This window comes from Hippopotamus amphibius, chromosome 8 (genome assembly GCF_030028045.1).
Source record: "Hippopotamus amphibius kiboko isolate mHipAmp2 chromosome 8, mHipAmp2.hap2, whole genome shotgun sequence".
NCBI lineage: Eukaryota > Metazoa > Chordata > Mammalia > Artiodactyla > Hippopotamidae > Hippopotamus > Hippopotamus amphibius.
In genome coordinates, this window is record NC_080193.1 from 26,469,201 (window position 1) to 26,494,058 (window position 24,858).

Sequence of the window (24,858 nt, forward strand, 5' to 3'; positions counted from 1 at the left end):
GACTTGGTTATGTCCCTATCCTGTCCCTCTGAAGTGTCAGTTGTGTGTTTAGATGTGCACTTTGCGCTGGCCTGCGTGTGTGTGTGTGTGTGGGGGGGGGTTCTCCTTTAAAGAAGAGGCCTCTGTAATGAGAATTATCACTCCCCAGCCAGGGGTCTCCTCCCAGCCCAGGGTCTCTGGTTGGCAGATGTGCAGGAACCTGTCGTCTGCGGAGAGAGCAGGTAGTGCAGGGGTCACGCTGTCCTGTGTCCTCCAGCACACGCCTGCAGAGATGCTGACATAGGTCCACAACGGACATGCATGCGTGTGTGTGTGCGTGTGTGTGTGTGTGTGTGTGTGTGGTGGCTGGGAGCTGGAGGCTTCCTGGGGAAGTGGAGGGAAAACGTGGTGGGTGCCCACCTCGGAGCAGGATGCAGCCTGAAAAATGATGGAGTCACTGTGCACTTAGCAACATGAGCATCTGGTCAAAGCACAATTCTTCATAAAAATAAAAAGTGTCATAGACAGAATGAAATATGTAACACAATGCCATCAGTGTATATTTAATATATATGCCCACAAAAGTCAGTGGATATTTTACAAGAACACATTCAAATAAAATGATAGTCATTAAACACAGTTCAAGGATTTCCTAAGAATGAAATCTTAGGAAAGAGTCTCAATAAACACACTCAAATAACACAAAAGTTCAACAAAAATAAAAAAGATACTAGTAAACACAATTTTATGATTTCAGTGAGTGCAGGAGTGGAACGGATTAAAATAGTATAAAGAAATAATAAAACCTGATAGAATCCACGTGCAGGCAAATGACATGTAATCTTTGCAGTGTGATTACTTCACCCCATTTGTCCTGAGGTTCAATAAAAAAGATGAAGATGGAAACAGTGAAAGAGGGGCTGTTAGACCTAGCGAGACCCCTTCGAGGTGGACTTCACTCGAATCGTGGGGGTCCCGCTCCTTCGGCCTGGCCCCGCCCCCAGCTTGGCCCCACCCCCAGCCTGACTCCGCCCTCATCCTACCACCTGGGCCTTCCCCACTGTGCACACAGCACACCTGCCATGAGCGCAAATAGTCTGGCAGTGGGTGTTGATGGCCTTTCCTCCGTGGGGTGCCGTCCGGAGCTTTCACAGCCCTGGGTCTGCACAGGCCTGAGCAGGGAGTCCGAGGCCCCTTCACAGATGCAAACCCAGATGCTACGGAGGTTGGCAGGTGTGCAGCTCTGTGACCCTGGGCATTGGTCCCTGTTTCCACTTTCCCGGCTGTCCTGCCTCCCGTCCACTTGCATGGAACCCCAGCAAGAGCAACAACGTCCTCCTGTCTCCGCTCCTGGGGAGGAGCCTGCAGGGATGGGGGGGTCCCCACAGTTCCCCCCCGACGCCCCCACCGCTGCTCAGGCTTCCCTGCAAGGAAACATCAGGATATCGACATTCTGTGCACAAAGACAATTCTGTGGAAATTGTGAAAATGACGGATGGTGGTTGAAGCCAGGCCAGTGGTGTCAGCAATTTTTTCCCTGCATTTCTCATTTTGTTTCAATTTTGCCTCAAAGAGAAAGAGAGGATAGTGAGGCACCATCTGCGGGGGTGGCCTTGGGGGAGGCGTGCGGTCAGCAGGTGTGGGCACCAGCCTGGAGGTTGGTTCCGTCTCCCGGTTTCCAGGGCAGGTGATGCTGAGGGAGTGATTGTGTGTCTGAACCTCAGGCTCTCCTTCTGCACAACCGCCTGGTGGGCTCACCTCCCAGGGCTCTGGGTGTCATGTCCTAACTCTGTGGAATGTCCCCCTTCGCCATCTGCACTGCCACCCTTCCACGGCACAGTCACCTTTGTCAGGTTTCCTACAGTCTCCTGGCTGCCCCTGCCCCACCCCCACCCCCATCCCATTCTCTGCTCCATGGCCGGAGTCATCTTTTAAAGACTCTGAACTGAATAAAGTCATCTCCTCACTTAAAGTCCCTTCAGTGGTTTCCCATACACCAAACCTCAAATGCAGTGAAGGCAGGATCCAGACAGAAAAGTGGAGACTGGGGCACACTGGAGGTGCCAGAGCTGGGAGGGCAGGGGGGGTGACTCGGGCTGGAGGGGCAAACTCCAGTGATGGCAGAGAAGAGCCACTGCAGGGCCAGCTCCACACACCTCCTGGGTCAGGGGAGTTAAGGGGGAGCAGGGCCCAGGAGTGCACTGGGTGCTGGACCACCGCCCACCTTGGAAGGACCCCACTGGGGGACCATAGGAATATGGGGGAGGGGCATCAGCCAGGGTTGGGACCCCTGAGGAGGGGGCTCTGCAGGGCAGCTGAGGGGGCTGGAGGGATGACTCCTTGTTCAGAAGCCCTTCCCACCTTGGATCCCTACCAGAACCCCTGTGGTCAGGAGCTGGCAGGGTCCTCCTCAGGGGAGGACATTCACAGACCCCTTTACAGAGCAGAGCAGGATGAAGGGTGGACTGTGTCAGCAGGAGATCTCTGCACAGAGGCCAACAGGGCCTTGGAGGCTGCCACCATCCTGCGACACATCCACCCACCATCCCCAGCATAGGCTGTGGACCTTACTGGACCCTGTTTGTCCCCCGGTCACTATGTCCCTCCTCTTGGGCCCTGACCTTCTGCCCCTTTGCCCTCAAGGCTGCTCTACTGTCCTAGTCAGCCCCCCTCACCCCTCCACTCTCAGCTCCAGCGTCCCTCCCCAAGGAAACGCCCCTCCCCGGGGTCCCCCAGGTCACATCCCCTCCTTCATCCCACTCAACACAGCTGACAAGGTAACCTCTGGTCAGTACTCTCTCCTCTAGACACAGGTGCTTGTGTTCAGAGACCACCCTTCCCTGCTGCCTTGCAGACACTAGGTGCTCATTAAATACTTGGGTGAACGGGTAGTGGATGAATGAGATCTTAGAGCTAGGAGAGGAGTCTGGGTCCAGCTGGACCATTCATAGCTGCCCCAGCGTCACCCTGAGAGGTCCCTGCAGGGAGCCAGCCCTGACTACGCAGAAAGGAGCCTATGAGTCAGAAAGGAATAGGCAGAGGGGCTGCGCCCTGCTCAGGGAGCCAAGAAGCAAACAGGGGCAAAAGCCAGAGTGACACTGCAGAGGTGCTCACACTGTGAGAAACCCGCACAGCACTCGGGCCAGCAACTCGTGGGGGACTCCATCCTGGTGAGTGTGAAAGTGGACACTTCTCTTCCTAACATGCCTGGGGGCTGCCAGGGAAGTGGGGGCGTGGAGCTGGTGGCAGGAAGTGTCTGGTCCACAGAGGATGGAGGATAGAGGATGGAGGATGGAGGCGGGTTATCCATAGGTTACACTCTGTCACTCCTGGACCGGAGGGGACAGTGATGGGCCTAGAGGGGTCGTCCCCTCACCCCTCTCCATTCCCCATCCCATCAGGGAGATCTGCTCCACTGAAGCCTAGTCCACTCTCCCCAGGTCCCCTGCTGCCGTCCTGGTCCAGACAGCCATCATCTTCCACCTGGAGGACTGCAGTGGCCTCACTGTGTAGTACGAGACTGTCACACATCCACATTAAGTTGTGTGAATTCAGATACATGTACTTGGGAAGAAATCAAGAGGCAGGCATGTGTTGGGGGGACTCAGATGCTGGCGGGGACCCTGCCCCCATGGGAGAGGGAGAGCTGCCTGGGAGTCTTGTTGTGTATCTTCATGTTCCTAAGGAGATGTGAATGGCTCCTCCCTTACATGGTGGCTTCATACACCATGTGGGCTGCATCCCCGCAGAGGGTGCTTGGGCAAAACTGCCTTTACAAGTCTCTGAAATCACCCATGAAACACAACACCCAAGGTTTTGCAAAATGCGTACAGAATAGATGCAAAAGCATTCAGGATGCAAAATAAGTACTGAAATGAACAGTGTATCATAAATAGTACATGTGTAAATTTAATTTTACAGCACAATTTGAATTATTTCTCTCATTTTTTCTGGCAAAATGCATGTATTTGAATTCTTATGAATTAAACATGGATTTGGTGAGAATGCAGTCATTCAGCTTCAGAAGGGCGAGCAGAGAATAGGCTCCACTTCACACCATTGCGGCCTCAGCCCCAGCAGGTGCACATCTCACATCAGCCACGGGAACCAGTGATGCTCTCATCTGGCCCAGCAGCTCCACAGAGGAAGCCCGTTCATTGTGGCTGGAGATCAGAGCAGAGTCTACCAAGTGCATTCTGCTTTCTCCCAGCCCAGATGGATGATTTGACAAAAGTGAGTGTTATATTCACAAAAAATGAATGTCAACCAGACATTCTTAGCTCCATCCCTCATCTTAAAGGCACTAAGCTCTGTGTAAACAAATGCATTCATTTTGTTTCATCTAGTGTTTCTCAAAAAAAAAAAAATCACAAAATACTGTTTTCATGCAACAGGTATTAATATCTGCAGAATGAGTGTTTGCCAAAGACATTTTGAAAAAGGCAGGTCTTTAAAATGGAGCCCACACCTCTCAGCCTGGAATTCCAGGCCTTTATATGTTTGACTCCCATTACGATAGCCAACACTGACATAGTGACTGCATCTGCAACACATTATTCTTAAAACTTTACCTGTGTTAGTTCATTTGAGGTAGGAATTAGTATTATTATCATCCTCACCTTCACCATCATCCTCATCATTATTCTTACTTTACAGATGAGGAGAGTAAGACACAGAGAGTTTATAAGACACACTGAGTTAGGGGTCCTGAGTCCTCTGTAACAGTTAGCTTCTGTAGTAGTAACAAGCATCTCCAATGTTTCAGCAGCATCACGTAACCTGAGTTAGTTTCTCACTCACATGGACACAGCAGGCTAGGGGAGGCTCAGCTCCCAGCCACCCAGGGTCTCAAGTGGACAGAGGCTCCACCCCCTCATAACCACACTCTCAGGAGCTGTGACCCCTTTGGTCATGGCAGCAGGAAAGGTGCAACAGGAGGGACACATGCTGGCTCGTCTCTACCTCATCCCAGGTGTCACCATAGTCCTCCTGCCCTCAGCCTATTGGCCAGGACTAGTCACATGGCCCTGCCCATCAGCAAAGAGGTGGGACATGTGGGGACAGATGAAGTATTGGGTGGGTACCAGGACTTCTACCCCATCCTGCTCAGACTTGGAAGGAGGGGATTTCAAGGTCCTCTCACTGATGGATGCTCTTGTTTCTCTGACTTCTCTGATTCCAAAACCCAGAGAAAAAAGTCTGTTTAAGTAGTCTTGTTACTATTTTTCTCATAACTGTGATTTAATTTGCAGAGCACCCAAGCAGTGGGCAAAGCATGCACTAGAGGCCTGGCAAAGTCCCACTGAAAATGTAGCCCTCAAAATCCCTGAGTGAAGCTCAGAGCATGTCGTTTGAATATCAGCCAAGGTGGATACAGAAAAAGGCTTTGCTGAATGCACAGTAAACTTTCTACTTCTCTAAGTTTATTAAATACAAACCAAAATGAGCAACAACAAAAAGTGGTGGGCTTTTGGTTGCTCATGGTGCTTTGTGACCCTGGAGAGAAAGAAGCTACCCAACTCCAGGGAGCAGAATGAGCAGTAGGAATCTGTATCGGTCAGCTCCTGCTGTGTAATAACCAGTCACAAAGCTCAGTGGCACAAGCAACAACATTTCTCCTGGGTCTGCAAGTAGGCTTGGGTGGCTCAGCTCAGCTCAGTGCAGCTCCTTCAAGGATAAGAGGGTTGGTTGCATGCCGGCTAATCTCGAGGAGGCTCAGCTGGGCAGCTGTGCTTCCACCTGCCTGTCTGTGGTCAGCTCCACACATCTCCCATCCTTCTGGACCAGCAGGCTGTTGTCATGGTGAAAGCAGAGGCACAGGGAGCAGGTCTGATTGTACAAGCCCTTCCAAGCCTGTGGTGTCATCTGCCCATTAATACTTCATTGGCCAAACACCTTTGATGACCAAGCCCAAAGTTCAAGGGCATGGATATTCCATCCATGGAGATGGAAGCAGAAAGGAAACAATATTTCTGAAAAGCCATCTTATCTCCTCTGGACACAGCAGTGTGAGGGCCTAAGGCAACCCTCTGCTCTACTCACAGCCCAGACCTGCTGTGTTCTTGGTTGGACTTGAACATCACAGCCCCTACTGCCCACCGTGGGGGCAGATGTGGCAATTCCTGATCCATTTGGTCTTGTCTCTGCCTCCTATGGTGACCAAAATAAGCTTAAAGCATTTTTGTCAGTTCCCTGCAATGTGTCGCAGACTCTGCCACCTCAGGGGCCCCAAATCTTTGAATTCAGGGCCGCTTTACATGATTAGAAATCTCTTCACCAGGAATGGGATTACTTCTCACATTTCTGATGAGTTGCCAGTGTAATCAGACCATCCCACTGAGGACTGTTTTACAGATGTGCCTGTTCTCTGAATGTAAAAGTTTATTACAATCTGATCGCTCCTTCTGAGTAAATGTATTGCAAATTACTGTTTAGGAGGAGTTTGGGGAGGGACAATCTTTCTTTCTTAGAATCCTCTGATCAGAGATGTATTTCCTCATATTGCAGTCATAAAACATCTATAAGTAGTAGTTCTGTGTTTGTTATATATGAGTTGTAAATTACCTATTAAGTGTATAAAAGCGTGTCAGCCCATAGAAAACCTGGAACCTTCAGAGGATGCTCCTCCTACTGGTTTCAGGATTTCCAGCGCAGTGAGGAGCCAGGGACTCGTAAGCTGGGAGACTTAGTGGTCACCATCACTCCCTCCCCATTCAACTGGCCAGAGCCACTCACAGGCTCAAACCCAAAGATCAAAGTGGGGGGGGGACCCCACAGGGAGGGGTAAGGAACTGGGGTCGCGGCTCAGTCATCTTGCACATGGGGAAGAAACGTGTAGTGCTTACCCTGGGCACACAGGTGAGGAAGCAAACATGGACAGGTGTGACTCTCGCAAGCCTCTCGAGAGGACCGCTCTCTAACCCAGGGCCAGTCCCACTCTTCTATAAAAGGTCCAATCAAAAGCAGACAAATGAGAGGTTGGTAATATTTGCAGGGATTCCAGATGAGAATGCCCAGAAATTTTTTAAAGAGATAAAAAAAAAGAGAGAGAAATTAACACCAGGGGCACCTCACTCCTGGACTGTCTAAAGAGTATATGTAAAGAAGAAAGATGATGGGCTGAGAAGCAAAATTTGAAATACAATAAGTTACAATGAGTACAGAAAATGATACATTTGTTATAATACTAAATAATTACTGTCTAACAATGGTAATACCCAAAGAGGAAAAAGGAAAACAAAACAGGGCTAAAAGGATGTGTATGAATACCCTAAGGCCAGAAGGCAATGATTGGAATTAATAATTATAATTTAGAAAGGAGGCAGGGATACTGATTAATTAGCTTTAGTATATAAAATACATATGATAAAAGTATAGGCAACCACTAAAAGAAGAGACGCGGAATGCATACCTTATGAGCTGAAACCGCACTCCTGGGATGGGACCAAACCCAGCTGCGATTCAGATGCGATTTTAACCCAAGATCTCTGAATTAGGAGGGGACTGGAACCCACTGTCTTCTGATTGAAACTGCTCACCTGGTGTCAGCATTTACTTATGGAAGCTCGTGTTCTTTTGTCTTGGTGCAGAAAGAATTCAGAGAGAGGCAATGTGACAGGACGCTTGTGAGAGATACAAGCGGGCAGGCAAGGGAGTGCAGCCCCGAGAACAAAGAGGGCTACATTTTTATAATCAAAAAGTGGGGAAGGGAGAAGACCACCTTCTTCCTCATTCTTGAGTAGATGTCAAGGTTTACATCATTAGATCCTCCTTTGGCCCTATATGGGCTAACGGGGACTGTCACAGCACTACTTAAATCATATGTATATTAGCAAAAGTGTGGTGACATATACTAAAATGTGGTCATTCATCTTAGGTTTCGGTATAATGTCCCCTTTCACCTAGTTTCTTTTCCCTTTCACCTATATTCCTGTCTTTGCTACATGCAGAAATATTACTCTTCAAAGGCCATTAACTCCCTGGCTTCCTGTAACAAGATGTAGACTCCATATCTTGTCTTGTTCTTGAACCGCATATGTAGATTGTTACTTGGTTACTGAATTCTTTTCTTGAATGGTCATTAGCTTACAACAGTCTCCCAAGTTCTCTCTCTCTCTCTTTTTAAATAAATTTATTTATTTATTTATTTACTTATTTATTTTTTGGCTGCATTGGATCTTCGTTGCTGTGTGTAGGCTTTCTCTAGTTTTGGTGAGAGGGAGCTACTCTTTGTTGTGGTGCGCAGCCTCCTCATTGTGGTGGTTTCTCTTGTTGCAGAACAAGGGCTCTAGGCGTTTGGGCTTCAGTAATTGCAGTGCATGGGCTCACTAGTTGTGCCTCTTGGGCTCAGTAGTTGTATCACACGGGCTTAGTTGCTCCACAGCATGTGGGATCTTCACAGACCAGGGATAGAACCCGTGTCCCCTGCATTGGTAGGTGAATTCTTAACCACTGTGCCATCAGGGAATTCCTCCCATACTCCCTTAAAATTCCCTTCCTATCAGGCTTCCTAGATGGTGCAGTGGTTGAGAATCCGCCTGCCAATGCAGGGGACAGAGGTTTGATCCCTGCTCCAGGATGATCCCACATGCTGTGGAGCAACTAAGCCCATGCGCCACAACTATTGAGCCTGCGCTTTAGAGCCCATGAGCCACAACTATTGAGCCCATGTGCTGCAACTACTGAAGCCCATGTGCCTAGAGCCCATGCTCTGCAACAAGAGAAGCCATGGCAATGAGGAGCGCGCACACCACAATGGAGTAGACCCCACTCACCACAACTAAAAAGAAAGCCCGGGCACAGCAAAAAAGACCCAACACAGCCAATAAAATAAATAAATTAATTAATTAAAAAAATTCCCTTCCTATCTTTAATCCCCTAGTGAGATTTCTAAACTATTTGATTATCCTACCCTATCCCTATCAAAACTAGTAGGGGAAGAAAAAATGGAGAAAATTCTCAAGAGGAAAAGATCACAAGATACTGTAACTTTTTGAAGAACACACACACTTGCATGTTTCTGTATGTGTTGAAAATGCCTCTGGCAAGTTCACACAAAGCAGACTTTCCCCTGGAGAGGAGAACTTGGAAATTCATGAGTACATGGTAGTTGTCAGAGGAAGAGTTACAGTCATTTAAAGTTAGAGCATCGTCTTCTTAGCAAAAATTAATTAAATTTTAAAACTTGACAGTAGTCAAAATTTAGGTGAGAATAGGAGGAGAAGTAAAGAACACAGGAGAAAAGCAGTCTTATGCAAGAGCTTCCTCTAAGATGGGAGTCACTTGTGTCTACTTAAGGTGACGGATGGAGCCAGGGGCCTCTGGACCCATATGGCAGAGCCGCAAGTCCAAGGGAGGAGGTGGCAGGGCCAGCACAGGCTGCAGTGGATCTGCTCCTTCTACACCAAGTGTTAAATATTTGTAATGTCTCCCTAGACCTGGGCTTCAGACGGGATGAAGATGTGCAAGGTGGTGTAGACGCACCAAGGTGAGGTTTAGGAGGAAACCGCCCAGGTGTGAGAGGGACGTGAGGCCGTGCGGAGTGCTGTCACTGCCCGGGCCTGAGCACAGGAGGTGCCCGTCCTGGGGATGGAGGAGGTGAGGGAAGCTGGGCCTCAGCGTCACACCTGTGAGGTGTCAGGTGGCCTCGGCAGGAATGGTCTTCACAGTGTCACCTTGTTTGCACCTGACTTCACCCTCCTTCCACCTGAGCTGCTCCTCCATCCTAGTCAGCTGACTCCTTCTTCCACGGGTGCCGACAGGGACACAATGGTTTGTATAAGGTGTCAGACACCCAGACACACAGCAAAGAGACTTCTAGTCTGTTGTCTGGAGTCACACCTGCTGAACTCTGCTCATTGAGCTTCCCCAAGGCCCCGCTCTTCCTAAAGCAGAAAGAGCAGCAAGTCCACTGACACCAATGTGTGTGGATGTGGCAGGTGTGATTTACAGTTAGTTTACTTTATTCTCTATTATATTTAAAATTTTATTTAGTTTTTTTTATTGAAATCTAGTTAATATATAATATATAAATTATAGGTGTATAACATAGTGTTTCACAATTTTTAAAGGTTATACAACATTTATAGTTATTATAAAATTTAGCTGTATTCCCCATGTTGTAAAATATATCCTTGTATGTAGCTTCTTTTATGCCTAATAGCTTGTATTTCTTAATCCCTTACCCCATCTTGCCCCCACCCCTTCCGTCTCCCCACTGGTAACCACTAATTTGTTCTCTGAATCAGTGACTCTGTCTCTTGTTTGTTCTATTCACTAGTCTGTTGCATTTTTCAGATTCCACATATAAGTGATATCATACAGTATTTGTCTTTCTCTGGCTGACTTTTTTCACTAAGCGTAATACCTTCCAAGTGCATCCATGTTGCTGCAAATGGCAAAATGTCAATCTTTTTATGGCTGAGTAGTATTCTTGTGCCAAATCTTCTTTTCCCCTTTCTCTGTTGATGAACACTTAGGTTGCTTCCCTACATTGGCGATTGCAAATAGTCCTGCTATGAACATTGGGGTGCACTTATGTTTCCAAATTCGTTTTTTGTTTTCTCAGATATACACCTAGGAGTGGAATTGCTGGGTCATATAGTGCTTCCGGTTTCAGTTTTTTGAGGCACCTCTATACTGTTTTCCACAGTGGTTGCACCAATTTACATTCCCACTAAAAGTGCACGAGGGTTCCCTTTTCTCCACATCCTGGCTACACTTAATTAACTTAAAATAAACAGTTAACCCCACAGAGCAACTCAGCCACCACCTCCCCCCAGAGAGAGGGTCCGCTGGGCAGGAACCAGCCTTCTCAGAGCCTGCTTCCCACGATGCCCCGTTTCTACACGTGTGGAGTCATCCCAGCCCCTGCCTAGCCCCAGGGACAGGTGGGTTCCCTGGAGCAGGCCCCGCCCAGCGGGAGGTGCCCCCCCCATCACTGTACATCTGCCCTCAGGCTCCTCTCTGTGCATTCAACGCTGGGCCTTCACCTGCACTTTCCTCCTCCAGGTGAGCAGTTACAGCATTGTGGGTTTCGCATCCTTATTCCCAGTGAGAGCCCAGAGTCAGCCAGGGCTCCAGCCACATGTGTCCCTGAGTCACTGTCACCCTGTCACCCCAGCTGAGACCAGCAACGTGAATGAAGGGGGGATTCTGTGCCATCAGCCCCGCAGCCAGTCTGGCAGGAGGTGATGTGGGGACAAGGACAGGTGAGAAGGGCCTGCCCTCTGCCAGCTTGTGGTCTGGGTGGAGAGCCAGGGAGATGTACGTGCAACCTTGCCCTTCAGGGTAAAGGTCCAGAGCCGACTCCAGTGTCCAGGGTTCTCGGCACTGCAGCAGAACCCACTGTGTGTTAAAGACAAAGGGAAGTTGTCCTCTGCTCTCAGGGTTCACAGGACTGCTGGGGACACAGAAAACAGGCCCTTCCCCAGGTGCCAGGCAGCAGGGACCTGACAGAGGTCACACCCAGGCACCCCAGCCCGTGCACCCCACTGACCTCATGTGACCCCTCCAGCTCCGCCTCCCTCACTCAAGCCCCTAGTCCTGGAACAAGTGCCTTACTGCCCAAGCTGGGAGCATCTCCCCACACCCGGATACCAGGCATGGAGGGGCCTCTTTTCTAAAAAGAGCCACAGGGGGTCCCTGTGAACAATGCATACATGGCATTTAAGCTGCCCCAGTCCATGCACACCTCTGTGGTTGCTGGTCTGAAACATTTATAAACAGCTCTCCAGTGAATGTTTTGTTTACACACACACACACACACACACACACACACACACAGAGGTATGAATATATTTACCGAACTCATTGCCAGGAAAAAAGGCCCCATCAAGGAGTGGGGGTAGATGGGTACAGGCCGCGCTGCCCCAGGAGGCGCCCTGCAGGTTGCGTGCAGGAAGCTCTGGTGATGACACAGTCCTTCCTCTGCGGGGACCCTGTCCTGTGGGAGTGAGGAGAGGCTGCTCTGTGAGGGATGACACCTCCTGCTCAGAGGAGCTCCAATGGGTCTGCAGCTGAACAAAGGCTAAGCCTTGGAGCCCTGGCTCCTTCTGACTTCAGGGAAGATTCTGGTAGCCAGTGCCCTATTTTTTCCAGAATTGTAGAGAAAAACAAAATTTGAAAACTGCCTTCCCATGTCTGTTTAAGGCAGGCTCCTAGCTACCTTCTCCAGGGAAGATCCCATCATGTCCCAAGCTCACAAGGAGAGCTGATGGGAAGCAGACTCATTTTTAAGGTTCAGCAGGGTGAGCTGGATCTCATTACCTGCTCCAAGCAGCGCCTGAGCCATGTTGGGTGCTTTAGGCTGGAGCCAGGAAAGCAAGCGGCCAGAGAGACTTTTAGAGAAAGGGAACCAGACCAGAGACCAGATACACAGGAGTGACATGGACAGGTGACTGGCACCCATCAGTCACCAGGTATTTATTGGGTCCCCCTGTGGACTCGGCTCTGGGGAAAACAAGACACAGAGAAGCCCAGATCCAGACCCTCGGTTGACATGTACTATGTTTGTGGACTGGAGGACCAGGCAGGATGTTGTGTTGTGTTGTGATACTATTTCCAGTGATGGAGGGAGGAGGAGAGAGACGGTCACATACTCCCTGTCAGTCACGTAACAAATACACGACATAAGATGCATTCTGCCTTCAGACAAATGCAGGCTATCTCCCTCTGTTTCCATGTTAGAGATTAATTCTAATTGCACAAGTGATGCACAACACGTTCCCAGGCCACCATCTTGGGGGCGCTATGCTGGGAACCTACGCTTTAATGTTTCGTTACACAGCCATGTGTGGACACCTCCTTGTAAAACTGAAGCGTAACTAACATGGCTTTGACACCTCCCCAGTCAATCTGCTTCTCATGTGACTGCAGTAACCTGCACCTTTTGAGAGGGCCTTGCTGATCTGTCCTATTCTCCCCGCCCCCTCCATCACACACATACACACACACACATACACACACACCAGGAGACACACATGGCATATACCGAATCCACAGCTTGGCTCCGTCTCCTGGAAGTGTTGGTCCAGGACCACCAGCACTTCGCCCACCTGACGAGTCCTCCGTGTCAGTTTCCTGGTTGTGATGCTGTGCTGTAGCTTTGCAGATGTTACCCCTGGGGAAATTGGGTAATGGGCACACAGGCCTTCTCTGCATCACAACAGTACATGACTCTACATGTGTCTCACAATCAACAGTTTCATTACATATATGCATATGGGCTCTTTCACTGTTGCCTTAGATATGTGCCTTGTCTCTCTGAGCTAGTGTCTCTGGCACACTCAGAACGTCACACACCCCTGGTCACGGGCATCGGTTCATAGATGGACATGTGACTCAAGCCCACCCACCGGGAGACAAGGAAACTGAATTTTGAAATTTTCGTTGGAACTAAAGGAAGCATCAAGTCCTTCCACTGGTGATCCTAGAGCCTAAGGTGAAAGCGTCACAACTTTAGAAGATACCTTAATACCATGATGAGGGATGTCTGTCTGAGAATGCAGATAACACAGAGGAAAGCAGAGCCCCGTGTGAAGAGAGAGAATCCTGAAGGTCCCCGAGACCCAGCCATGCTTGAAGCTAATTACCCATGGATGGCTATTTGTATCAACAAATATTTTTGTGTTTAAGCCATTCTAGTTAGGGTTTCTGTCACTTATAACTGAACATAAATTCTCTGTTGTATCTCCATCACCCACATGGAGGAGAGTAGAGCCAAGAGGGGTAAACAGATCACATTCTGTTGTAAGTTGATCACCTAGATCCAGCCATGCCTGAAACTAACATGCCTATGGATTGCTATCTTATGTGAGTCAACAACCTTCTTCTTACTAAAGCCAGGATGACTTGGGATCTCTTCACTTACAGCTGAGAAAGTCCTGATCATCTGCTATATCACTAGCATCAATGAACACTTGGTAGGAAATTGGTAAATGAAAGAATGAGTGAAGGTGAACATGTGTGACAATCCCATGATGAGTTCTTGCTGAGCACCCAAGAGGGGACAGACAAGGGCTCTCGGAGAACCAAGCAGAGCCTGTACTGCAGGCGGGAGGCTCAGGACGGTGTCCTGCGGAGATGACACTGGAGCTGGGAGTTCACAGAGGGGCTGGGTCTGTGTTGGGGACTCCAGACAACAAAGGTCCTGTGGCTGGCGTGGGGATAGGGGATAGGGTGGGGAGGGGGTAGAGGCCTGAGTCCTGGTGAGGAGCATGTCTGCACAGGGTCCAACCAGGGAAACAGGAACCACAGCAGGCGCTCCCACCTAGGAAGGTTTAACCCAGCAATCAGCCCAGGAAAGTGCAGAAGGCAAAGGGACTTGGAGACAAAGACCCACCAGCACAGGAAGCTGCCAGCACCCAGGGGTTAGAGAGACAAGGGAGACCAAAGAGCTAAGGGCCACAGAGGGACCTGGAGCCACTGCAGAGATGGGTCCAGGTGCTGGAAAGGGCATTCTGTGGGCTCTCCCTTCCCCCACCCTCCACCGCTGCCTCCCTCAGGCTAATCCTGGCAGAGACCAGCCTACTCCAGGGTCTGGGAAATGCAGCCCAGAGGGTTTGGTCCAGGATACAAGGGATACAGGGGGAATATAGGGATCTGAGGGCAAACATCCCAGGGTGAGCATAATACTCTTCCAGAATGACCTTCCAGGGCAAACCCTGAGACTCCCAGAAACTTCTAGAAACCCCTATGGTGCTGCTCTGAGCGCACCACTCTCAAAGAATGAAACAGATGGCCCTTAGAAAAACAGCATTCCTCCTAAGAGCAACAAAAAATGTAGTTAAATAATCAAATTCAATTATTTTAGTCTAGACATAATAAGATTTCATAGAATTATAATTTTAAGTGCAATATACAGCACAATGCCTGTCTCTCGAATGTGATTTTCTTCCTTCATAATTGATTGGTGGGATAGGCTTGCCAAGGTATGAATAGTGTTTACCGCTGATCGTGGGCAGAAGCTGATGTCCCCAGTGTCTCTATGTCAGAACGCCCAGCTGAGGAATCACTGATACACTCCGTGTCACCAACCCGGGGTCACAGCCACAGCGCGAAGGTGTCCACTGCCAGCACACGCTGCCCGGGTTCAGTGCTGGTCCCACCAGCCCAGCTAAGAAGCCATCAGCATTTGGTCCACACTGATCTGCAGCCGTGGGGAGCGGAGCTGAGTGACCCTCCCTGACAGAGGCAGGACATAGGCATCTCATCTGGCCTGGAGCTGGGACTGATCATCACAGGATCCAACCTCCCAAACTAGATACCACGGTTTAGGACGTTCAACCTCAGCTGAAAGTTCAGAGGAGGGTGAGAGGCAGGCTTGGTTCCTTCCTGTGCTTCGAGGGACATGAGGAAGAAAAGGTTTGGGGGCAGTCACCCCATCTCTGAGCGTGTGTGGTTCTGTGTTCTCAGTGTCTGTGAGGATGCTTCTGGGTGTGCGTGTGTGTGTGTGTGTGTGTGGCCTCTGTCTGCACCTCACCGAGCACTTCCCTCCTGACTCCAGCACACAGGCTCCTCCATCCTCCAGACACAGGGCCCAGCCCCACCTGTGTTTCTAGAACTTTCTCCTCCCACCTCTCCAGCTGGGCCTTGGCCCAAGTGCCACCTCCTCAGAGAGGCTTCCTCTGACCACCCCAGTCAATCCAGGACACCACGCACAAATCCAAGGCCCTCAGCACTGAGGACATTGCAGAGACGGCTCACACCTGCCCTCCCCCTTTCAACACAAGGTTGTACAGTGTCTTGCTATTCAGCAGGACAGCCCTTCGCTCAGCCAGACTCCATGACCAGGGAAGATCCTGGTCTCCACGGGGGATGCTCCACACAGACGCAGGGCTCCTCCCAGAAGGGAGGTTCTGGGGATAAAACAGATCCACCGTATTGAATGTAACTGGCATGTGAGTCACTGTGTGTGGCTGTGTGTGCGGCTTCTCATGGTCTGGCTGAAGTGCCCTTTCTCTGACAGCTGGTCACAGATGTCCCTGGCCCCAGCATGTAAAACGTATTGCATGTGACAGGACAACACTGAACTTTCACGTCAATGGCACCTTTACAGGGCCTGACCCTTAGCCAACACGGATGCTGGAGGTGATACAGGTGCCAAGAGTGGAGAGGATGCCCCAGGATAGGGATCTGTCTGTCTGTCTGTCTGTCTGTCTCTTGGGTTAAACACTTAGAAGATGGGGCTGCTTTCCGGGTGAACCCTGGAGAGAGGCCTGCGGGATTGTGAGGGAAACCCCACTCTGCATTTCCACAGAACTCACTTCCCCAGCCTCCAGCTCCGAGCCCAGCTCGGTGGGGCAGGAGGGTGGAGCAGCCTGTGGTCCCAGAGGCCCATGGGGTTCCAGCTGGGCAGACGGGAGGTCAGCCTGCATCCTCTCCCAGGAGCGGGAGAGCCGCCCTCCTGAGTCCACTGGATGAACCAGCCTCCAGCTCCGAGCCCAGCTCGGTGGGGCAGGAGGGTGGAGCAGCCTGTGGTCCCAGAGGCCCATGGGGTTCCGGCTGTGCAGACGGGAGGTCAGCCTGCATCCTCTCCCAGGAGCGGGAGAGCCGCCCTCCTGAGTCCACTGGATGAACCAGCCTCCAGCTCCGAGCCCAGCTCGGTGGGGCAGGAGGGTGGAGCAGCCTGTGGTCCCAGAGGCCCATGGGGTTCCAGCTGGGCAGACGGGAGGTCAGCCTGCATCCTCTCCCAGGAGCGGGAGAGCCGCCCTCCTGAGTCCACTGGATGAACCGGCCCCAATTCGTCTCCAGGAAGGACTCCGTGGCTCTGGTGGGATGTGTCCAGTAGACATGGAGCCCGCTTCCTCCCTCGTGCTGGGTTAACGGATGGAGGTGGAGCGTGGAGAGAGGATGAAGGGATGCCAGAGGGCCCTGGGCGCTGGGAACATCTGGGAAACTGCCCACGTCCCTGCATCTATCCATCCATCCTCACTGAGGACGTTTAACGTGACCGTGGAGGATAGAAGGAGGGGTGGGGAGGGCAGAGCTCTCCGGGTGATGGAAGAGTCAGACGTCATCCAGGGTTGAGCTTGAGGGAGCTGAGCATCGAAGCGTAAATCAGAGGTCTCAGTTCCCCAAAGCCAGGTTCTCTTCCTCTTCATCATGAGATTCTAAGGTTCTCAATTTAAGCTTCGCAAAAGTAACCATGCTCCATAGGCTTATGAGGGTTTATGAAAGTATCTGAATCTTAGTACAGGGCTGGAGTCAGCAGGCTTGGGATCAGACACACTGACGCTTGCTCAGGCAGTGCCACCCTGGCCTGGAGCCTGACAGGGGCTGGCCCGGCACGCAGTCCGCACTCCTGGCGCTGGTCCACGGGTGTAGGAGGGGGAGGCCAACGTGGCAGTTCACTCCATCAACAAAGAGCCTTCTACTGAGCCATGAGGTGCACAGTGGGGTTCCTGCACACACTCATCTAATTATTAACACCAAATGTATACACTCAATACTGGGGTTGTGACATATACAAACTACCAAATGTAAAATAGATGGTTAGGGGGAAGCTGCTGCATAACACAGGCAGATCAACTCGATGATGGGTGATGACTTAGAGGGGTGAGATAGGGAGGGTGGGAAGGAGTTGCGGGAGGGAGGGGATATGGGGATATATGTATAAGTACAGCTGATTCACTTTATTGTATAGCAGAGAGCTTAAAAATAATAATGGAGTTGGAGGGGTTGGGGGATGAGAGAGAGAGGAGAGAGAGACCAACTTTTAAACCCTCGGGGTCAGCCTGGTCTAGGAGTTCATGCCTCAGATTCAGAGGGGACAGGAGGTGAGGACCTGCTGTCCCTCCTCCGTCCCTTCCAGGAGTGAGCATCTCACCACTGTCAGGTGATCCCAGTGTTAAAACTCTGCTTTTCATTCAACATGGCCTCACAGACAAAGCCTGTACTTCACCTGACGCTCAACAGAAAAACAAAAACAGTGATCTCTTACATTATGGTTTAAAAAGAATATAAAAAAGAATGTATCGGGTTGGGGTGGGATGAATTGGGAGATTGGAATTGCCATATATACATTACGAATAAGAAAAAAATATCAAATTGTGCAGTTTAAATATATGCAGTTTATTGTATGTCAATTATATCACAATAAAAGTTCTTAAAAATAAAATAAAAGAATGTATGTATGTGTAAAACTGAGTCACTTTGCTGTAGAACATAAATTAACACAACGTACTTGTAAATCACCTATACTTCAATAAAATAATAAGTTAAAAAAAGCTGTGATCTCTTTCAGTGATGGACAATTTCAGTGACTTTTAAGGAACTGAACTTAATATTATTTAATATTTATTATTAAGCATTTAATTTAATATTACTTGCACAGCCCCTGTGTATTGATTCAGCTTCCCAGCACCAAGCTCCATCCTGGGTGCTAAGGGCTCAGCTTGGAGTAGATGTGTGACCAGCTCTGTAACCTCTGTGTGCCACAGCTTCCCCCTCGGTACGTGTGGGTGATAGAAGAGCCGACCTCACTGGGAGAGGCCGGAATGAGATGACCCGTCTAAGCCCCTCAGCACGAGGCCCGTCACCCAGGAGGGGCTCCGTGAAAGTGGTGGTTGTTAACTTCACGTTCACATGGTGGGCTTTGCAGTAAAGCGTGCAGAGAAATGTTTGAAATTTGTTATTACACCACGCTTCAGGATATCTGAGAAAAAACACTAGATTCGAAGCACTTTTCACATACTTCCCCATCTTTCTCAGAAAGAGCACCTCGGGCTCAATTAAACATCGCACGTTAAATGTACGCTTTTGTGCCTCTTCTGGCTGCCTCGACCTGTATTTCTTATCCCCTCAGCCCTAATGCCTCAGCGCGGGCTTAGAAAGATAACAGGAACTGAGTATAGCAAAATAATAATATAAAAATAATAGCACTGTATTTTATTCTCTTAGATTAAAATTGACTTTCTGATTCCCTACAATCTCGCCTTTCACACATGCCTGTGGGCTATTAACATCAAATCAGATCATCCCTTTCGTTTCTTTACCTCTCGTTCCTCCCGCCTGTAATTTGGAAGGAGAGAGTCTCCCTGAGCAGAGTCCACTCACTTGAGTTGATTTTTAATTGATACCTGAGGGAGAGCTGACACAGCTCAACCTTGTCAGTGTTCCCTCAGGATCCTTGACAGTCAGTATCACCTCTCCCTCTTTCTCTCTCTCTCTCTCCCTCATTTCTCTTTCCCATAGTCACACATACCAGGCAAACTTAACCGACCCCAGATGCAGTGGGCCATCCCTCTAGGAATCCTTCAGCCTTACAGCAGGGCATCTCCCCTTCCTGGTTTCTGGGTGTACCTCACCCTTACTCTCCCGCCTCCCACCATCCACCCCCACCTGCTCCCTGAGACCTCAGATCTCTCAGGAAGGTCCATTCCCTCCAGCCCACAGGACAGTGCTGTGGCTTCTCCCAGACCCAGGGGTGAGGCCTGTGGCTAGGGACACAGCAGAGCTTTGTCACATTGGCGAGAACACATAAAGCTTACACAACCCATTTGCTGGTTAGAAGCATACACATACTCTGATACCTCACAAAGGGCTGAAACAAAGTTAACTAAACCCAGCAATGGAGTCACCATCAGGTGGAGACCAAGCATGGGGATTTAATGCCTAAGAGGAACCTTATTAAAATGAGGCCACTAATGACATAGTTTCTGGGAACGCCTGGACATTTTACGCAGAAATGAAGCGTGCTCCTTGGAAGCTATTTGAATAACCCATTGCTGATAGATGCTAAAAAGAGGAACTCTCTAAAGCTCTGAGGCAGACTTGAAACGACCCACTGGGGATCTGGAGTTTGGGGCTATAGAACTTGTAGAAATATTCACAGCCCTTTGTCCTGGGGCTGCTGAGGAAGCGTCCAGACAGTGTGACCATCAAGATTTTGCTGGCATGTCCCCAGTCCTGGCATGTTTCTCTTTCGTATAATCCACTTCTCTGTGGCAAAGCTGCCTTCGTGTTCAGGGCAACGTTTTGGGCACCGGCCATGATTCCCACCTCTGCCTCACATCCCACATCCAGCATCGTATACGTCCTGGAGGACTTACCTCAAACGCATATTGACTTAGTTTCTGTCCCCCCAGAAGCCGGCCTGGAGCACAGATTCAAGGTCAGGCCATGTATGTGGGAGAAGATCTCAGGAAACACTACAGGGAGGGGGGGAATAAGGTGATAGAGGGTCTATTATGAAGTCAGCTACCTCTGTGTGGATACACACTCAGAGTTATTCCTCCTCCCGGGGGCGAGGGAGCAGGGACACTGATACCATGACCCTGGTCGGTCATCAGTTGGGGGATGTGCTTGGGGACACGCTCTGTCTGCCACACAAGTGAAGGACGGGGGACACGCCTGAAGGACACTTTGGGCAAGAATGGGATATATTCACTATCCTGATCATCATGATGCCTTCACCGGGTACGCACACCTCAAAACTCATCAACGTACACACTTTAAATATGTGCAGAATGTCGTATGCCAACTTCTCAACAAAGCTGCTTGTAAACGTTCCAAGAACTTCTTACAAGACTTAGAATAAAAATCCAAACCTCTTACTTCCACTTGCAGCTCTGTCTACGACCTGGCCCCGCCCACTCTGTCTCCCAGGCCTCCTCCCATAAGGTGTCTCCTCTCTCCCCAGGCTACCCTGGTCCCTGCCTCAGCTCTTCTGCTCCTTCTGCCCCTTCTTCCTGGATCACTCTTCCCCAAGACCTCAGCTGTCAACTCTCAGAGACGCTTTCCCTGACCACTCATTCTAAATTAGAAAGTGTGTACACATACACTTGCACACCCACACACACCTACACACTTACAGACCTATGCACTTACACCTCCATACATACATACCATAACACACCTGCACACTCAACCTCCACACACACCTCCACGCTTATACACATGTGCGCACACACTATGCACTTACAGACCTCCCCATTTTCACCTCCACATTTACACACGTGTGTACACACACACACACACCTATACGTGTACACACACACACACACACACACACAATCACGTTGCCCTGCATCATCATCCTCAGGACACAGGTCAACACCTGGCGTCACAGTGAGTGACTTGGTTTCTCAGCTGCCGTGGGGCTCCTCCCCCCACTAGAGCATCAACTCCATCAGGGCCAGAACTTGTGTGACCTGTTCAGTGTCTCATCCACAGTTTCTAGAACCTTCCCTACCATGAGTCCGATACGTAATGAACATTTGTTGGGTGATGGGGGAGGTTTTGTCTTCAACAAGGTTGCAGCTGTGACAGTGACCCACATGCTCCTGGGTGGGGGCTGTGTCACACCCACTGAACACCGTCCTCACTGTCCCCACTGTGCGGGCCCACTCTGTCTCCCATTCCTCAATTCTGCACGTACCACACTGATCACGTGCCCTCGTGATACGTGCTAACACACGCCTTTCCTATCTTCCCCATTCAATACAAGAGCAAGGCCAATTCTTGGACTCTCAGCTCCCTTACACAGATGAGGGGTGAAGTCATGCTGTCTCATGCACCAGGGTGAGGACAAAGATCACACATGTGAGGACCTGGTGCTTCTGGCACCCAGCTGGCTCTCACCAGGCTGGTCCCAGGCTTTGCGGGGGCGGGGGGGGGGGAAGGTCACGTGACCACTCCACTCAGGGCGTGTGCAGCATCCCCAGTGGTCAATGCAAACCACTTGTGTTACTTTATACACCTGGCACTGGCCCGCGACCCGCAGCAGACACGGAGGCTCTATATGAATGCAACCAGGAATGTGTGTTTTACTTAGTCTTTCCTAAATTAATTTCTACAGTGACGTCTTTAAACATGTGTGTCCTCTCTTAAATTGACAGTGTCAACAGCTGCGTAAATAGGCCTATGCCTCTGAGCATGTCGCTTAATGAAACAGCTGTGTATGCTCCCCTCCCCCCATCTTACTCACCTAACTGCGCGATTAGCAGCAGGCTCTCAGGTGCCTTGTTTATAAAGAGTGACTTGCTTATAAAGAGTGAGCTCCCCACTCAGGGACCAGTTACCCTCAACAGAAGCACTCTAAACCATGATTCATTAGCTGTGAAAAACCATAGAAGAAATGTTTCTGAGAGCCCAGAGGAGAGCTTAAATGGACGCCAGGGCTAGACTGAAATTCCCCATTTCTGAAATGAAGACAGAACACTGAAGCACAAATAAGTACATGAATACATTTTTAAAAAGACTGATTGGAATTGATGTAAAAAGGAAATACATTAGAACTGGTAAAATGGACGTACCTGAAGCAAATAAAAAATAAACCCTAATCCTTGCAGAAGAGAATATTCTAGGAAATGCATGTTCCGGCGCCGAGCCCTGGAATGCAAAATAACAAGACAATAGCTAAGCCTGTGCAATAGATAAGCTAAATGTGGCTGTGAGGGAAGCTTTGCCTGCTGCCCAGAACACCTCATCTATTCTAAAAGCTGCTTCTGACAGATGCACACCCCCCCCCCCCACATCTCAGTGACTAAAAATAACAGTACATTTTCCACCCATGCCTCGTGTCAATCAGGGACTGACAGGAGTGCTCTGCTCACCACAGTCGCCCCAGGACCCAGGCTGCTGCTGCAGTCACCGTGTCAGAGGGGGGAGGAGCTCGACAAGGACATCAAATGCTCTGGGACAGAAGTGAGTCATGACCGCCCACCCAGCAGTCCCATTACTCCAGGTGGGTGAGACTAACTCCAAGACACGGGAATGAGATGAGCTCTCTGATGGGGCTCTGCCTGTGCTGTGGGGGTGCAGAGGAGGGAGCATCAGGGGCAGACTGGGGTCTGGGAGGGCTTCCCGGGGGGCTCAGGCGAGGAAGCCTTGCTCATGAAGAGGCGGTCATGAAAGGCTGAGCCTCCAATGCTGCTGGAGGAGCGTGGAGGTCTGAGTGCCGTGCGGGGCTCAGCCTTTGCCCTTCTGGGTTCCTGCTCCTTAACTGCTGATGTGGATTCTCCGCAGTAGCACCGAGGGCGGACAGTAGGGCAGCCAGTCTGGGCACGCTCTCCACCTAAGGGCAGACCTGCCACCACAGGAGTGTGCCCACCTCACTTGGACCAGGGCTGCTGTATCCCCATCTTCGACCTTACTTCTGGGAGCCGTTCCCACTAGAATCTCTCATTCTGATTCTAGAGTTTTGTGAGCTTTGCATCTCGTTAGGTAGCAGTTCTGGTTCTAAACTGAGTGGAGAATCCCAGGACTGGGGTTTCGCTCCAATGCACACACCCGTAGTCTGAGGCTTGCTGATACCTTGCAGCCCCCGTGGATGATTCATCAGCTTCCAAGTTCATGAATCAGCTTAAAATTTCAAATGTCATTAGAGCCTCAAGACCTTCCAGAGCTCAGTGTAATTTATATTCGGTCAATGCGCAAAGCCCCACATCTTCACACTGATACACTCAGGTTTAAACCTTCCGAATATGAAAGTACCATTTTAAGGAGCCATTTAAGGTAGGCTCAGAGAGACATTAGCCTGTGACTGGGCTGTGGGGAGCCTGGTAGGAATCTGCAGGACCAGAGGAACAGCAGGACATGGGGTGGGGTGGCTGAGCGCTGTTCAGAGCTGTCCAGGAGGCCTGACTCCTGGCTGATCCTGGGCTCTGGCCTGGACTGTCCAGGAGGCCTTATTCCAGGCTGATCCTGGGCTCCAGCTGAGGTCAGAGGGTCTCAGAGATGAGTGTCCAGGACCAGAAGTGAGGATGAGGCTAGAATCCCTCCCCTCCTCCCTTCAGGGTCCCCATGTGGGGCACAACTGGTGGCCTCCCGGCCACTGACCCAGATTCTGTGGAGGACATCTCCCAGCATCCACCTGTCCTTCTAGAAGCACCCCAAGTTTCAGCCGGGACTCCACCACACATGCTCAGACCCACAATCCAAGCAGAGCACCCTGGGACCCAGGTCAGGTCAAGGGAAGCCCTATCCTGACTGCAGTCTTTGGTCCAGAGCTGGTCACATGCCCTCAGCATGTCCGATCAGAGTGAGCATCAGGACTTGCCCCAGGCTGACAGGACCCTCTTTTACGTTTTCCCGGCTGTGTCCTGGCTGCAGGGGTTGTGTCGGGGGCAGTCACATGACCTCATTCAATCCAATCAGAGTGAGCGCCAGGCCTTGCCCAGGGCTGATGGGGAAGCCTCGGCTCTGAGAGGAGGTGAGGAGGGGGCTCTGCTGCCACCTTATCACCGTGGAGGGGCCTGAAGGTCCTGGACGGTGGAGGTTGGGGCCTGTTAAGGAAGCCAGGCCCAATGAAGGCAGAACATTGAAGCAGGAGAAAGAACAAGCTGAATTCTGATGATGTCACTGGAGTCATGGATCCAACCACGCCTGAAGCTGGCCCTGCGCTGCGGAGACTTCAGGTCAGGAGCGCATCAACCGCGCCCCTTTTTCCTTGAGCAGATTTGAGGTGGGTTCATCACTTTCCAGGGAGGAGGCCTCGCTCATGCAGAGGGGTTGGAGCAGAATCTGGACTCCGGATGGTGCCGCTTCCCGGGTGTGCGGTCTGAGGCTGGACCCTCCGGCCTCATTCTTTTCGTCTGTAAAAGGTGGATCCAGGAGCTCATCCTGGGTGTGGGGAGGGTCGGGGGGCAGGAACACAGGGGCCACAGGGAAGGGGCCACTGCGGACACCCTCTGCCTCTACGCCCTCCTCCGCTCCCTCCCCTTTACCCTGAGGAGGCCACGAGACCCCAGCCCCACCCCCGCTGCCTCAATGACCTGGAGTCTGTCCGGCAGCCTGAGGGAGACCCCTCCCACGTGGTGGACTCACTGCATCTCAGCCTCAGCCCTCGCCAGGGTGGGAGGGGTGAGCTCCGAGAAAAGAAAGGGGTTGTCAGGGAGGCATGAGGAGACACAGGCCCGGCTTTGGTGATGACGATGG